This window comes from Paramormyrops kingsleyae, chromosome 1 (assembly GCF_048594095.1).
Source record: "Paramormyrops kingsleyae isolate MSU_618 chromosome 1, PKINGS_0.4, whole genome shotgun sequence".
NCBI classification, from domain to species: Eukaryota; Metazoa; Chordata; class Actinopteri; order Osteoglossiformes; family Mormyridae; genus Paramormyrops; species Paramormyrops kingsleyae.
Genome location: NC_132797.1, coordinates 70,844,855 through 70,859,106, shown reverse-complemented (window position 1 = coordinate 70,859,106; position 14,252 = coordinate 70,844,855). Strand labels below are relative to the sequence as shown.

General features: G+C 44.2%; 1 long non-coding RNA gene across 3 annotated transcripts; it reads right to left on the bottom strand.

The window, feature by feature from the left end:
• LOC140577686 (uncharacterized) lies at positions 1–13,370 on the bottom strand. Of its 3 annotated transcripts, none has more exons than XR_011981852.1 (7): positions 13,104–13,370; positions 11,234–11,336; positions 10,961–11,040; positions 10,571–10,652; positions 6,726–6,877; positions 3,007–3,220; positions 1–1,776 (listed from the first exon to the last, which is right to left on the bottom strand). It is a non-coding gene; the product is annotated as an uncharacterized lncRNA (long non-coding RNA). The 3 variants fall into 3 exon arrangements; XR_011981851.1 differs by having other exon boundaries at positions 1–1,658; XR_011981853.1 differs by lacking the exon at positions 10,571–10,652 and having other exon boundaries at positions 1–1,658.
• Between the last annotated feature and the right edge of the window lie 882 nt (positions 13,371–14,252).

The window sequence follows — 14,252 nt, the reverse complement described above, 5'->3', positions numbered from 1 at the left end:
TAATCACCCGGGGGCCTGTTTTCCGACATGTCTGACCGCTCTTCCCTCATCTTGACCCACTCGCAGGAAACCCAGCAAACGCACCCCCCCCGATTCGACACCCGACAAGGCGGCTCATTAAAGTCACCGTGACCATGCGCAAGCCTGTTCATGAAATATCACGACAGCAGCTAATTAGCATCAGCCTTTGTATACTTTGAGCAGCCCCAAGGAGAATTACTAATAGAAGACATTTTCCCTCTTTTCAAATGTCTCACATTTCAGAATAATAAGGTTCCATCCCCCTTGTTGTACCATGTTTCTGTTTCCTTGGCATTTACATGTATGCCTGAGTAATGTTTTAATTGTAATTTCATTGAAGTTTCACTTCCTATAATCAGTATCCTTTACATGACCGGTGTCCTTTTTATTTTATTTGCTGTTATTAGTAAAGCAGTGAAATTATTTTGAAATCCGCAAGCCAAGATTCCCTTTCCGTTGCAGTTAGCAGACATCATCCGCTGAATGCCAAGTAGATGGCACTGTGGCTCAGCGACTGGAGAACCCTACAGTAAGGAACTTAGCATAAATCATTTCAGTAAATGGGCCAGCAAAGTGGAAAACTGTAAAAGCACACAGGAGGAAACTAAGTCTGCCAAGCAATTAAATGAATAAGTTCATTTCATTGTTCACTCATGCATGCAGGACCGAGGACATTTGAGCAACGCTGGATGGCAGAAGCACAGCTGCCTCCTGGCCGAAGCTGTCAGGAGACCTGCTGTCCTTCACAAACGCTAACCTCTATTTTCTGGCGGCTCTACAAGCCGAGCGTCCGCCTCTCTGACATGGCTGACGCTGACAGTGGGACGTCAAGAAAAATCCCATAAGTTCACAATGGCGGTTTCACTGGGAGACTTTTTTGCCCTTTGGTTCCTTCGATTTTTCTTTTTTTCTTGCAGTGATGTCGGGTCGGGAAGTCGACTCTGACAGGTGGTGCAAAATATTTTGGAGCTGGTTTCACACGTCAGTATGTGAAATACGTGTCTGTCTCGTTAAAAAGTAATCATTATTTGGTGGGTGGACACACAGGCATAAGTCTCAAGTTAAACACAGTTGTAGATTACCTAGCATTAATGAGGTTTTTTTTAAAGAATCACCATTTCCATTTTTCACATTATATAATTTACTTCAGCTGGCTATCCTTTCAAAATTAACTATAACTGGATGGGATTTTTGGCTGTCGGCACAAGCACAGAAGCCATGCAGTAAGCTAGGTGGTTGCTGACGGGTGTCAGGTTAAGTGCACATCGTGCCCAAATGTGAAAAATTATTTGGGTGTCAGGGCGAACGCACCGAAGATTGAAATACTTTAATCCAAAATGACATACTGAATATAGAGAAAGTGGGATCAGACGGTTCCTGACGCACTTGGCAGTCGGGAGCCTAGCTCAGGGGCCCAGCGGTGAAATCCTCAGCTGACCTCAAAAGTTGAACCATCAACCTTCTGATTAAAGCAGAGCATCCACCCTGCTGAGCCGCACACTGTCCCCTCGGAGAGACATGCAGGTTTCAGGCACAAATCTGTCAGCTGTCAGTGGTTGGTGGCCCTGCTCCATCTCTTCGGCCTCCTTCCTTGTCTCGTCTCTGCGTTTTGCGTTTCCTCCCCGATCACCGACAGTCTGGAACACAGCAGCCGTTTATGTGGTTTCATGGGGTGTTGCATTAAATTCCCATTATCGGTGCAGGAGGACTTCATGGGGTCTGGCTTTTTGGGGGCACGTGCAGCGTCCAGCATGGCTGCAACACACCACACCACACGGAGAGAGTGGATGAGAAAGAGGGAGGAGCTCTGCAGGGTGGCAGTCAGAAAGACGGTGATGTCACATCAGGAGCAATTAACACTGTCCAATATGAGGCCCCTCTGTGCTACAGAAAGCAGCTAAAACATAGAAGGAGAAATTCATCCGTGTATATAAATCTGTTTATAATCATTTCAGTTTTTCTCCTATAGAAAATACATGCGTTCCCTGCCTTTTTTAGTACTAATGGTTATGGTATGATTGCACAGTATCCACAAAGGCTAACACTACTAATATTGTAGTAGTACAGTCTTACTTAATGTATTAATTAACCAGTTTCACCAGGTCACTCATCATTAATCCATCATATGCATTTCATGCAGTCACTATATTTCTTCATGATTTAGCAAGTGGTACCTCACAAACTAATATGTATGCATACAGACACATAAGTGTGTGTGTGTGTGTGTTTGTGTATGTGTGGGTTTGCATAGATCACATTTGAGGACCAGATTGTCCCCGAAGTGTAGTAAAACCTGAAATTTCCCTACTTTTGGGGATATCTTTTGAGGTCCCAATTTGGATAACCTCAGTTTTATAAAAATCTGTGAATGCAATCAAAAAAATAAAAATGCCAAAAGTCTTGTATTTGGGTTGGTTACTTATGGTAAAGGTTAGGGATGGGTAGGGGTTAAGGGTGTCGTGATTGGGATTAGGGTTTTTCCCATAGAAATGGATGGACGGTCCCCATTTAGATAGGAAGACCAATTTGTGTGTGTGTGTGTAGTTTGTTTACTTTGGCAACAGAAAGTGTATCGAGCAAATTGAATCTGAAGAAGATCCCTCAATGCATGTATTTCTTTAATGTTGGGGGGGGGGGGGGTTCTTTGTGGAGGATCACCTTTGGCCCATGTTTTCCTTTTAGAAGGTTTGGGTCCTACTTAAATACATCGCATATTCAGGTGATTGTATTTAATGGGTAGTTATCAACATTTTCAGCTAAATTCATGGCTCTGTATGCAGAATATATACAGTACAGCAGGGGAAAGCCAGAAATGCAAAAATACTCATAACAAGAACCATGTACCACAGCATTCTCAAACCTCTCTGCAAAAGCTGTTAAATGTTATATTTATGAGGCACTAGTTACATAACAAAAACACTTCTCATTTAGGCCAGGCGACGTTCCTCCTGTGAACACTCTTTGTCATTAATGTTTCAGCCATACCGTATTTCTTGTCTATAAGACGTTTTATTTTTCGCCTCTTGGCGTGGCCCAGCAGAAAGGGTAGCAGCTTGAAGTCATCTTTGTGGAAGCTGCCCTGTGGTTCCTAGCCAGGGCCTGAGCTGAAAATAGCAGGGGCAGCAGAAGGTGTGGACAGTGGAACCCGCGCCAGGACTCCGTCCATTGGCTGGCTCTGACTGCAAATGCCACGTAAACCCTTGGGATGTATGTAAAAAAAACAACAACATAGCAAATGTTATTGTAGGGGTCAGATGGCCTGCAGAGACCACAACAGAGGTTTATATTCTCTGATTCTAGGATTTTTTAAGGTGGGGGGCATAAGTGGGCATAAATCATACAGAGGGGCCAACCTTATCATTAGCCAATGATATGTTTGGAATCACTGAGTAACAGGGAAGGCCACTCGAGCAGCCAATCAGCTTTCAGCTGGGACCAGTGGCCCTGTGGCCCTGCTCTTGTACTCACCCTACTCCCCAGTTTTGAATTCTATCTTTATTAATTGCAGACACACACATTTATTTAGAGACTCCTCATAAATCATTACCATCCAGTTACAAGGGCTCGCTAGTTATTCTACTACGGGAGTCTGCTTCCACTTTGAGAGGTTTGGAATCTGACAGTGAAATTGAACAATGACAGTCAATGCCAAGTTCTGGGAGGCTACACAGTCCATCTGCCATCGCAGTGAGCAGCTTCCGCTCGCCCGTGCTGTGGGCCCACGTGCTCCTGTCAGTTTGCAGGGGGCCAACTCCACTGCCAGGTTCTGCCCAAGCATTTTCCTACCTCTCTTCTTATAATATTTATGGGTAAGTGTTGTGAAAATCTATCAGTTTTCATAAGCAGAAGCTGATTGGAGGGCTATTATTTCAAAACATGTCAGGGAAGTGTAATTAATTGTCATTCTTGTCTTCTCAGCCAGTCATTGATTGATGACTGGTTCTGGAGCATATTTCTCCAGAATATAAAACATAAGGGAAAAAAAACACAATCTATTAAGAAAATTGTTTATGCTCACTCTGCTTTTTGATTGATCGAGGTTTTTCCACTACGTGTGTCAGCTGTCATATTGTGACTTGGCCACCAGAGGGAGTCCAGGAGCAGCATCAGACTTGCACTTTCCAGTTCAAAAGTCTGTTATAGTTGGTTGCTTAATTACTGAGTCAGCGGCTGCATCTGTATCTAGGTAAAGTCCCTACTTAAGCTGCACATTGCTCAGTCTTTAGCTGCTCTGCCTGAGTGTGTGATGTTCCAGAGCAGTGTATCAATATACTGCTTTTCCAATAGGTTTTGTTCACTGGGTGCAATTTTCCCATTTCTAACCAATTATCCCGCTTGGGGTCTCTAGATCCTACCCTACACTGGGGCACAAGGCTGGGGTACATCCTGAATGGGATATCAATCCATCACAGTGCACTTACACACCTAATTTGTCTAACTGCATGTCTTTGGACTGCGGAAGGCAACCATAGTACCCAGAGGAAACCTGTGCAACACTGGTGGAAGATACAAGCTCCACACACAGAGCAGAGCTAGAAATCGAACCCCAACCCTGGAGGACTGAAGTAGCCCAGTAAGCCAACATTCCATGTCCCCCCTGTGGGCACAAGTTTGCTGTGCAGAACCCTTGTGAAAAATATAGTGAAGAGAAGCTAGACTTGTCTTTTCTTCCGAGGATGAGTCCTCAGCTACAATGGAAGAGATTTTTCCTGGGTGACAGCAGTGGGTGACATTGACTGGCCCTCTGAGAGAGAAGCCAGTCACATTGTGACCTTGAAGGCTCCCACAACGGCAGGAGACAAAGAAGCACATTGTTCTGTATGTTACTGAAAATTCCATTTGGCCGAGAGGGAACTGCAGAGGGGACAATAGTCTAACAACAGTGACACACTGCTGGTTCAGCACCATGCAAACAATAAGAGCCACTTATGCAGCAGAGCCTAAATAATTCTCAATAAAGAGATTTACAAAAGCAACTCCAGAATGTAATAGAGAACGTAATGAATAAATGTATTTCTTAAATTATTGCTCCTTTGTCTAATTCATAGAACTTCTTTGCTTGCAATCTAGACAATAAAAGACAGATAAGAGCATGGAAAATGACTCACCCGCTCACATTGTGTAACAAACACGCTAATAAATATGAAGTAATCAAATAAAGTATCTGCTGTTTAAGCAAACATTCACAGTAAAGTAGGTTTTGCTGTTTAGCATTAGGGAGATAACTGAATTATGGAGAAAATTTCTAAGAAAGTTTCTGGAATTGATCTGAAGTCATAATGGTAAAGGACTGAGGTTACGTTACACAGCTCAGGGCATCTCGACGTCCTTAAGCCCGCAGAGGCTTGAAGACCCGGGAACTGAATGAGGAGACATCGACTGAGCTTTACCACCAAGTGAGGTCGTGCCCTCCTCAAAATGAGGAGCTTCATGAGAAAAGCAAAACGTGATTTTGACAGGGTTACACACAGGAGCCATGAAAACTAGAGTAAGCGTTATTTTCCTCATAAAACTGGTATGTTTTTTCTTTTTTGGCTGAGGTGCTGTTCACACAAGCTTCATTTGAATCTGAATATTTATATACCGTATAATGTAGACAGCCATCCATAGTGACTTTGTGTGCTATAATGCTTAAAAAAAAAATCTCCAAAAAGCTATTATAATCCATTGCCGTAAATTATCCTGGGATGGGGGGGGGGGCATGGGGGATTGTAACCCCACCCAATTATCAATCAAAACCAGCCAAAACATGACTCCCTTAAATAAGTGGAGGGATGTGTGGGGGGGGGGGGGGGCATGGGAAATCGTGTAACCCCACCCAATTATCAATCAACTCCAGCCAATACATGACCCCCCCCCCCCGCCCCCAATGTTCAACCCAAAGTTATGTCCTTGATATAATCTAAAAGCATGCATGCATATGCATGTTCTGTTTTGGCATAGGCGTGTGCGTGTGCAGCATGGTGGGGGAATATTTTCATCCATTTACATGGATGTATTTTTAATCACATTGTGCAGATTGACACCCTCCATTATTCAGGAGCTGGACAGTGCAGTAAGCAAGCTAATGGGCAGTGATTCAACGCTCTTTCTATTCCATTACTCTATCCGTCTCAATTAGTCACGCCATAACAGATAGTTCTTACACTGCGATAAACATGGTTCCGGCTATTGGCTTTGAAGCTGATTTTTATGCTAATGCACACATTTAAGTCATGGTTTTTACAATAGCTGAATTTCACTTACGTGGTGTTAGCAAGACTATACACGTGTAACAACAGCCACTTTCAGGGCTGCCGCCTGAAATTCCATTTGGTGAGATGATGAAATTGAAAAGCATCGAAAATTCATTTGCCAACAGGGAAGATTATGGCCTTTCTTGACTAAAGTGATTAGCGGCGGTCTCTTGGACGGCTTCAGCCGCTGAATGAAAGCTAATATACCTCAGGATCAGGAGACTTGGCAGATTGTGCGACTGCAGGGCCATGCAGCAGTTATTAAGAAATTAAGCGAACGCTGTAACAAATATTTAATTTTTGCTGAGTAAGTAAGGTTTATTGCATTAAGCTATGAAAGAAGTACTTTTTTTAAACCTAGTACTAATGGTTTAAGACAGATTTTGTCATCACTTGGAACATTTTTATTAGCTTTAATAAAATCAAATCTGTGATAGAACCCCTATCCGGCCCGCCCATCCATCATACCAGGTCTTCTGCCCCCGGTGACCAGCCGTCCTCAACACTGCAGGAAACAGGGAACAGGGGGACTTGGGCCGCTGACTGGATGGAGGGACAGGATGAGCTGAACCAGAAAGCAGACTCACTTGCAGAGGCCTGGAAACCCCCAAATCAGGTATCTAAAAGGGGCAAGAACAGAATGATAGCCACCTGGGATCATGAGCCCCCAAACCTGGGATCATGAGCCCCCCTCCTGCCCACAAGACAGAAACCAGCCACCAGAAGCCCAAGGACAAATGCTGGTCATCAGGGCCCATAAACCCCAGGGGCTACCTACACCACCAAGCCACTAACAAACATGGGGAAGACAGTCCTACGCTAACTGTCCCAAAACATGACTGGCAAGGTAACATTCCTGAGCCTTGTGCTCAAAGAATAATCCCTGAGCACTGCTTACTGCTCTCCTTAAGTAAGGTTGGACTCTAAATGAGCCCAGGCCAGAGCAGGTTCAATTAACCGAGTAGTAAAGCAGGGGCAGTTGTGACAGACATCAGCACTTGAGGAAACGTATCTCCGTGTCCATGTGTCCTTAGAGTAGATGATAACAATTCAAAAGCAGATTTCCAAAGCTCACTCAGTCCACGTAATATGATTTCAGGAAAATATCTGTAGGCTTAGTTAGTCTTGGAAATTTAATGTTGGATTACATGAGGACTGATTATGTTATTGGTTCCCAATACTGTAACATATGATGAGGAAGCCTGACTGTCGGTCATTGGCAGTATCACCGCAAACCAACAAAAAAAAATGAACTGCTGTGAGCTTTGTCATCTGTGCTCTCTGTCGCTGTGAGAAAACAGCCAAACAGCAGAGTTCCATGGGCTCCTGTTTCAGAAGGCTCCCCATCAGAATCCTCAAAAAGTGTGATCCCAAAAAGTCGCACCTTCCACCGAGAGCTGGAAATGGAGTCATTGCGGGTGTCTGTCAGCTGACAGGGACCGGGGGCAGGTGACGCTGTCGCTGTCCTAGGAGAGCTGGCAGCAGAGAAGGACAATCAGCCCAGCCAGGGTTGAGAGGATGTTCAGAGATAAACACCGGCAGCGTGCAGCAGGCTAAAGTGCACCAAGCGTTTAAATCAGTATATTCTAGCTTCCTGGTGTAGCATGTCGGTTCCTGAGGTTCAGGTCTTCATCCCACACGTGCACGTGTTTCATTTGCATGTTGTCCTTGGGCTCTCTGGTTTCCCCATTTCCCCCCTCAGGCCAAAAACATGCTGAAGTCTTCTGGCTTCACCATGAATACCTAAACAAAAGAGGGCTGTAGATTCTTTATATTTGTGGTGGTCCTACGGTTCCTGGAACGACACTGCGAGGGCGGAGCAGACCACAGCATACATACATGCCATGCTGGATTTTAGAGAGAATACTTACTGGTCACACGCATCTCGATTTGAGTTTGACGTGCTCCTGGGTCAACAAGGGAGGGGCTTTAACCAATCACATTCTTCATTGTATGACATCACCACATTAATTACAACCAGTGTTGAGTGTTAAGCGACAAGGTGCATACATTTGTACTGTGTATGATGCATGTGACAAATAAAATTTGAATTTTCTAAAGTAACTGTTTCACTGTGAATGCCTTTTGTTAAGGGACATATCACAGATATAAAAGAGGAACATGCTGACCTGCAAAGGCCGTACTGAGCCATGTAAGGGTGCATCTTTATTTCATGATTAGAGATGGGTAGTTCAGGTCCAAAAAATAAAAATCCAGACCAAGGTTTTGTCTCAACCAACCAGTTGAGTGCTCTGTGAATGTGACTCTTTATACTTAACTGCTTCGTTGAAACAAAATCTTGCTCAGGACTTGAATTACCCACCTCTGTTCCTGATGATGATAATAATTACAATAATAACAGCAACAACAAAAATTATAATAACAGGAAGCATAAAAATTTCAAGGCTTGAACCTGCAACCTGATCACAAGCACAAAGGCCTAGCCTGCTTAGAGCACCCCCACCCCAGGTTTGGTTACTGGGGGGCTAGAAGCATTGCTGCTGCAGCCCCACTTTGCAGGAGGCATGGATTTCGATCGTAAGGACAGATGAATTTCAGACTGCAGACGGCCTACGCCATGCAGGGACGCCCTGTGGTGGTTGGCACCCCATCTGGGCTAAACCCTGCCTTTCTGCTCTGTGACTCCAGCGTGAGTCTCCATGTCATTGTGACTTTGACCGGATTAGTTGTTATGGGAAACGCATGGAAATCACAAAATAAAAATAATTTAAAAACTGACAAACCTACAGCAGTTTGGTATATAGAGCACAGATGCACCTAGTGGTAACAGATAATTAAATGCATAACAAAAAAAAGTACCTTCTCAGAAGTACTCAAATGATGCAGAAGATCTAGAATTTATAATTCAGTCTTAATAAAATTTTAATGAATTCTCTACTTTTGGTGCAGACAAAAGTTCTTAAATTGAATCCTTAAGCAGCCAATCTGCTTCATGGACCCAATTTGTTTTCAAATGATTTTACATCAGGGTCAAAGCTCCTGAATGATAGCTAATGGTGTAGCTGTCCTTTGGGAAATAAATCTCATTCCCTGCACTACTCATATGTTTGACTTGTGTCATGAGAACTCAAACGACAGGAGCCCTGCCACAGAACCCGAATGCAGAACAATGGAGGTAGATGAGGGATGTAGCAAGGCAAACATTTCCCAGCTTTGGCTAGGAAATAGGGTCAGTCTGACTGAGAAGCAGGGTTCTTCCTATTCATTATTTCTGAATTCTCGGCTTGGCAAGACGCTGTTCGCAGGTCACAGGTTTCCCTCTGCGTAGAGATCGCATGTCCCGTATTTCAACAGCCGATCTGAACACAGTTTGTGTCAGCAGGAAAAGGTGTAAATTATTTGCTAGGATCATGCCCACACAAGCCGAGGGCCCTATGATGCCACAGAGGTCGTCAAAGGTACAGTGAGGCAGGACTGTGGAACAGCACACACTGCAGGGTGTTAGCCAAACCACAGTCTTTTGCAACCCACTAGCGCCACCTAGTTGAGCTGTTTCATAACGCGTTTTGGAATGAGTGCCAAAGTGCATGTCGAATGCCTTCAATAGATAGTTACTCCCAGAAAACAATCCAGCATTCTTTAGCTAATGTTGAGGTATGCAAAAACCCAACTGCTAGGGCCATTAACAACTGATGACATTGCAGCATCGATCACTCCATGCACTCTTTTATGCTACATTACACACATATCATTTGGCAGCGGTGGATAGTTCAGGGCCAAAAAGTAAAATTTCACACCAAAATTTTATTTCAACCAACCAGTTGAGTGTAAAGAGACTCAATGACAGAGCACTCAACTGGTCGGTTAAAACGAAATCTTGGTCTGGATTTTTACTTTCTGGGCCTGAACTATCCCCCTCTGTCTTTTGGATAGTTTCACCATGATCCACTCCGGTTCCGTTGTGCGGTTCCCATATACGCTGCTGCTCTCAGTGGCGTCTGCCCCAAATTTTGACTGGGGTGGCCATCAGGAGCCAGTTATATTTATGGGGGTGACAAGGGGTAAGTTGGTTGTTTCTGGCACCCCACAGCACAAATCAGGGGTGTGCTGCCAAAACAAACCTACCGACCATTGTGGACGATAAAATTTATATGAGCTGGCAACAGGGACGGCTGTAAATTTTCTCTGTTGACCCTCCCACCCACCACACCCAGACCGGCCACTGGTTGCTCCCCTTAGGGTTTCCCATACTATGGCTGTAATGTCATGCGCCCACGCAGACCCACAAATGCAGCTGTTAAGTGTTAAAAACTCAGTCACCCTGTTCAGGTCAAACAATGACCTTAACTTACCCATAATGTGTGCATGTGTGTGCGTGGGTGGCACGCATTTTAGTGGACTTTCCTCTCAGGCTCTGGGTTGCTGCAGCACTGACTGGATAAATGATGGTTGAAATAATATAAAATATTAAATATTAAAAGGATGGAGATATATGAATAAAATGAGAAGAAGTGTGTAATGAAGATCTTCTTAACTACCACAATACTTTATGGTCTAAGTGAAGAAAGTCCAGTTCGTTTAAGGCTCTAACACATTTGTAGTCAACCAACAGCATCTCTCTGTGTAGGTCTTCTGACAACTGACAAAAGGAGCAGCTGAATTGAGAATCCACTGCTTTTAGTAGTTACCATAAAACCACAAACTTGGTTCTACGTTTCTGTTATGTCTGTTAGGCTTTTTACCACTAGAGGGCAATATGTATCAGTTGATGAAGTCCAGTGATGTACTTCAGGTACTTCAAGGTCACAGGTGAGAGTTCTCGCTGTAATATAAAACATCAAATAAAAATCTAACAATTTCAACGACAAAGTGTCAGTTCATATTCAAATCTTTGTCGACAATGAATATCACATGTCACCCCTGTAATCTGGTTTATTTGTGACTATTGTAAATAATATTATACATAGTTTATAAAACGGCATAGTAGTTCAGTGGGCGGCATTGCTCTCTCACACCTCCAGGGCTGTGGGTTTGAATCCCGTTCCCCATCCAGGGTCTGTGGATTTGCATCTTCTGCCCCAGGATGTGTGGATTTCTGTCAGCAATTCCATGCTCTGCCTGCAGCACAGAGACATACCGTTAGGCTAATTGGTGTCCCTAACCTGCTTGCGGTGTGTGGGTGCATCTCCTGCATTGGTACCCCTTCCTTATGTCTCGGGCTGCCTGAGAAGAGCTCCAGGTGACTCTGACCGAGATACGCTGTGGATAGCTGGGTGGATGCAAATATCATGAGCAATGGGAGTTTTTGATGTATGCAAGGGACACCTTTTCTAACCCAAACAGGCGGCTAATTAAAGCATCTATTACTTGAGTGACTGTCTTTGCCTCATAGACCTTGTATCATGGGTCCATTCTCCACAACAGCTTATTTTCAAGCGCTGTAACACACAGTGTACTGAGTTCATCTGAAACATATTCATTATCACCATCATTATTTTCCTGGCACTCTCCTAGGTGAGGGTGCAAGTACACTGAAGGCGCAAAGAGCTAAAATAATAATTTACCAAGCAAAAGAAAACATAACACCAGGAACTAGTAGATATCTTAGTTCAAAGGTAGGCTGACAGATAAGACGCGATACTTTTGAAGACTGACCGGTTGGTATCCGTCTGTTGTGCCAGAACGTAGGACATTATACGCATCTTACAAGACTCAGTATGATATTGTGTGAAGTGTGAGTGTATCAGCTGTACTGTACAGCCCTCAATTGGGCATGTGGTAGGAACCAGTGGCCAGAGAGGTGGAAAACTGTGGTTAGATACACCCAACATGCTAGAACCCAAATGAGTCACACCTGAGCTCCCTGTATGGTAGGACTGGAAATTACCCCACACCGGATAGGTACACTTGGATGACACTTGAGGTTTTGGGGGGGCGATATCAAAGCAGAGATGAAGGGTGACGTTTGGCAAAAAAAATACAAATTCCCACACAGGCCTCCACCTCTGAAACCACAGGGTACTTCTTGGAAGTGGCATCAGGTCAGTATGATACGAACATTGTGAAAGAGACCCTTCTACGTAGAAACTCCCACAGCAGGGCTTTGACTTAAGCTACTGAAAACTCCTGTAGTATTTAGACTATGAATCCTGCCCAAGATTGGTTCATTATGCTTTTACTTCCTGGTATAATAATTTAGCAACCGGACTGCATCTGAAAAGCTGCCCTCACAAGTTGACATTGTATGGAATGTTTACGAGAATAAATTACTGGAATGTAAAGCATCTTAGCAGTATATTTTTCATACATATCAGCCAGTATGTACAGTTCTGTTATTGAATTTGAAAATTATGGCGACAGCATTCAAGACTGAAAGGGCGAAACATCAAACATGTCATATTTCTGAATTTCTGACAGGCAGGACACAAGTTCTATTGATGCTTCACATATATTCCGAATGTGTGACAGATTATAAAAATATTTGATTAATTATTAATTATTGTGTTAAACCTTTTATATTAGACTGAACAGCAGTTTGAAATGAACATTTCCCGCCTTCTTCCCCTTGCCACACCTGCACGCGCCCACGCTCAGCTTATGAGCGTACGGAAACACGGAAGCCCTGTCTCGCGTGCGTTCGCGTGGTCGCGACTGTAACGGTACACTTTCCGGGTTTGTTGCGGCGCTCTTGGTGCGTGCAGGTATTTGAGGCGGCCGCGCGGCGACGCGCTCCGGGCTGATGAGTCACGGTACCGGAAACACCGTCTCCCTGCGGGTGCGGTCTGGAAAAAGACCTAGGCCACTGCTGCCGTGACTCACCCCACCCCCTCACAGCAGCCACGTGGAACGGAGCACCGGGAGCGAAGGTGTGTGATGACAAACTACCTGTGCCTCCCAGCTGGATTCTTCTATCCCCAGCTGACTGAATCCATCCATGCAAATAAGACCGGCGTGTTAGAATCTGCGGGATACCCACGTTTCAGCCCACAGCTCCGTCTGCGTGTGCAGGCGTTGTGGGAGGTTTTTCCCAGACAGGCGCTTTGGCTTCTGACCCAAAGGCGGCTTGCGGTAGGAGGCAGATTTCGTACCGACCAGTAGATGTCAGTGTGTACGACACAAGCGGAGCAGATAGGGGCTGAGAAAAGTTCGCAGTTCGCGTATCTCCAGCAAAGCGAGCGAACCACATCAGCTCCGAAATTGTGTTTTAACGTGCTTATGAAGAACTGGCATGATGCTTGTATAAAAAAAAAAAATCATTTTGATTATACACGTACATAACGCTGTGTTTGTTGAGCTTGGTCAGAGTATAGTTCGTGCATCGCATACATTTATGAGCAAAACGTATGTCTTTTCATCTGTCAGGCGCGACGTGTCACCTGCCAGGTACCGCGTCTTATCTGTCAGGCATTACTAATCTGTAAGATCTTGGCATAGCGTGACATTTAAATGGCCCCTTTCATCTTCCTTGTTTGGATGATTTTCAGACTAGCTAATTGTTTCGGAATGCTGACCTGGCCACCTAGTTAAATCTGTTGGCTGATAGTTCACTAATCTGTGCCTGGACTGCTTTTCCACCCTGATTCGTTATTCTTGATTAACAAATCTTTTCTTATTATTTAGTGAGCTGGTCTTAAATTAGTCTCAGTAAATAAATAGTGATTATCCAATATAGGGTAATAGCAAACCTGGAATCCATGGTAGGTGCATCATACACTATGGGTTGTGATGGACGACAACAATTCACCTAACCACATGTTTCTGGGGCCTGTTCCATGAAGCAGGGTTTCTTGCTTAGCCAGATAAATTGTCAGATTTAAGACCCTCTGGGCTAAATGGACTTTATCTTCGTTCACTTATGTTTAGCTCAAACTACCTTAAATCTGACGAGTTACCAGGCTAAACAGGAAATCCTGCTTCATCCAGCCCTTGACATCTAACATCACCACTCAGACTCCTGAGACATGGGAAAAACATGCTCAAACACCATATATGCACCAGCATTGCATGATATGCCTGTTTATTTTATAGTTGCTT